This window comes from Crocuta crocuta, unplaced genomic scaffold (genome assembly GCF_008692635.1).
Source record: "Crocuta crocuta isolate KB4526 unplaced genomic scaffold, BGI_CrCroc_1.0 scaffold564, whole genome shotgun sequence".
Classification (NCBI taxonomy): Eukaryota; Metazoa; Chordata; class Mammalia; order Carnivora; family Hyaenidae; genus Crocuta; species Crocuta crocuta.
This window is the reverse complement of record NW_027533010.1, coordinates 196,535-199,277: the sequence shown is the minus strand read 5'-3', so window position 1 is coordinate 199,277 and position 2,743 is coordinate 196,535.

The window sequence follows — 2,743 nt, the reverse complement described above, 5'->3', positions numbered from 1 at the left end:
AGAGAGAGAGACAGCATGAGTGGGGGAGGGGCAGAGAGAGAGGGAGATACATAATCTGAAGTAAGCTCCAGGCTCTGAAGCCAGCTGTCAGCACAGAGCCTGACGCGGGGCTCGAACCCACAAACTGTGAGATCATGACCTGAGCCAAAGTCAGATGCTCAACCGACTGAGCCACCCAGGCGCCCCTAAATTTCTGATTCTGTGATAATATGTAATACTGTTCTCTAGAAGACCCACATAGTTATTTTAAAAAGCATGAAAATCAGAGACTTTAAATGATGTGGTTTAAGAACTATTTAGTTTTCAATCCTTTCCTATTTTTTAAAATGAGGTCTGCAGCATAATATGCTTCTGTCTTCTTTCTTTTCCAGTGGGACCATTGTTTGTCTTTTCTGTTTCCATCAGCATATGAATTTGTTATTCTTGCTGAAAAGGAGGATAAATGGGAGATAATTTGGGAAGGGTAAATCATGTTGCTATAAAGTATGTCAATATTTCTCTAATTCAAAGGTGCCAGGGCTGTATACTCGGGACCAGCACCACTGAAGTCCACTGGCCCCATCCACACATAACTAAAAGTGACTAACCTGAAAACATTTTATGTGAATTACCGTATGTCCTTATTGTTTTAGTGTTTTTATCTATTTTGCTAAATGAGTTTAAAAAACTACTTTGAGTTGTTCTTTCACATCAAAGAATCAATTTTTTGTGTTCTTTTTTTTTTTTTTTCAATAAGTTTAAGAGAGACAGACAGAGAGACAGCCCAAGCAGGGAGGGACAGAGAGGGAGAGAGAAAATCCCAAGCAGGCTCTGTGCTGCCAGCAGGGCTCGATCTCATCAACCGTGAGGTCATGACCTGAGCTGTCAAGAGTCAGAGGCTTAACCGACTGAGACACCCAGGCGCCCCGAGATTGTTTTCATTTTTACTGATGTAAGCAGCGATTATTTCCTTAAAATAAATCCTGAGATTTAAAGTGCTCATTATTAAGGTATGCCCATATTTCAGACCTCTGATATATACGAATGACTGTCCTTCAAGAATATACAAAGCTCTGATTTTGCTGAATCCTAGATAATACTAGTTTCTCACATTTAATATTCCTGGCAATTTATACATACGCTTGACTCTCCATTTCCAGAGACTTGCTGTCTGAGACTGTAGTTAGGAGCAAAGAAAGAATTGACAGGAGTGAAGTGATTGTTGGGAAATAATTTAAATTGAAACAAAAGGAAAGAGGGTGGAAGAAGAAATACAAGACTCAGCATGGGTAGGAGTTAGGGAAGAGTTTTAGGAAATTGGTAGGAGAGAGAAGGTACATTCTTGGTAGCTCTCATAGATGAGAGTGAGAAAGAAAAATAATTATTTCTTAAGTTTTTTGTGTGTTTAAAATGATCTACTTCGGGGCACCTGGGTGGCTTAGTTGGTTAAGCGTCCGACTTTCGCTTAGGTCATGATCTCGCGGTTCTTGGGTTCGAGCCCCGCGTCGGGCTCTGTGCTGACTGCCAGCTCAGAGCCTGGAGCCTGTTTCAGTCTGTGACTCCCTCTCTCTCTGACCCTCCCCTGCTCACGCTGTCTCTCTCTCTCTCCTAGAAATAAATAAAACATTTAAAAAAAATAAAATAAAATGATCTACTTCCTGACTGTTTTTATTTTCAGGGGACTTTACTAAATATTTATGCTGCTTTTAAATTGTCTTTAGAATGTTTGGATGCTGTTTCTTTGAATGTAACTTCAAGCTGTGACTTGTCACCTGGACATTTTAGCTTAGGAAATGTCATATCAATTGCCATAATTCATAAATCTAAAATACTATAATGTCAGAAACATTTGCAACATTCTTTTGTTATAGTCTTTAACAAGACTTTTTAATATTTAATATTCTGTTATGTCTAACACTACTATAAAAATGCAAAAAAAACCCCAATATATTTTGGATTTGTCAATATATGAATATTCTGGTCTATTATAAATAAAACTTTGGCAAGTTCTATTTTTTCCTCTGTATGGATTTACAAAAACTGTGTGGTTTTTTTGTTTTTTGTAGTTTAAAAGAAATTTTTTTCCTGTTTATTTTTGAGACAGAGAGAGACAGAACATGAGCAGGGGAGGGGCAGAGAGAGAGGGAGACACAGAATCTGAAACAGGCTCCAGGCTCTGAGCTGTCAGCACAGAGCCCGATGCGGGGCTCGAACCCACAAACTGCGAGATCATGACCTGAGCCGAAGTTGGATGCTTAACCGAACTGAGCCACCCAAGGTGCCCCTTTTTTTGTATTTTTAATCATGACATATTTTATATTAAATTACTCATCCAGATATCCAAAAAAATTATTCACATTTATAAAGATAAGTGTTTCTGTTGTGTTTAAACATTTACATATTTAAAAATAAAAAGGAAGGAAAAGAAAGGGTTCAGGTGTGAGAAACGTATACCATCAACTTGCTATATCAGGTACGCATCAAAAATATCTCTTTAACTTTAGGTGCTTCTTCAACTTTCAAATAATTGTTACATATTGATAAAGTGTCAGACATTGTGGTAGCACTGGAGCTAGGACACTAATAAAAACAGGGTCTTTTTTTTTTCTTACAAATAGTTTATTGTCAAGTTGCTTTCCATACAACACCCAGTGCTCATCCCCACAAGTGCCCTCCTCCATGCCCACCTCCCCCCTTCCCACCACATCCATCAGTCCTCAGTTTGTTTCTCAGAATTAAACAGTTTGTCATTCTTTGCCCCCTT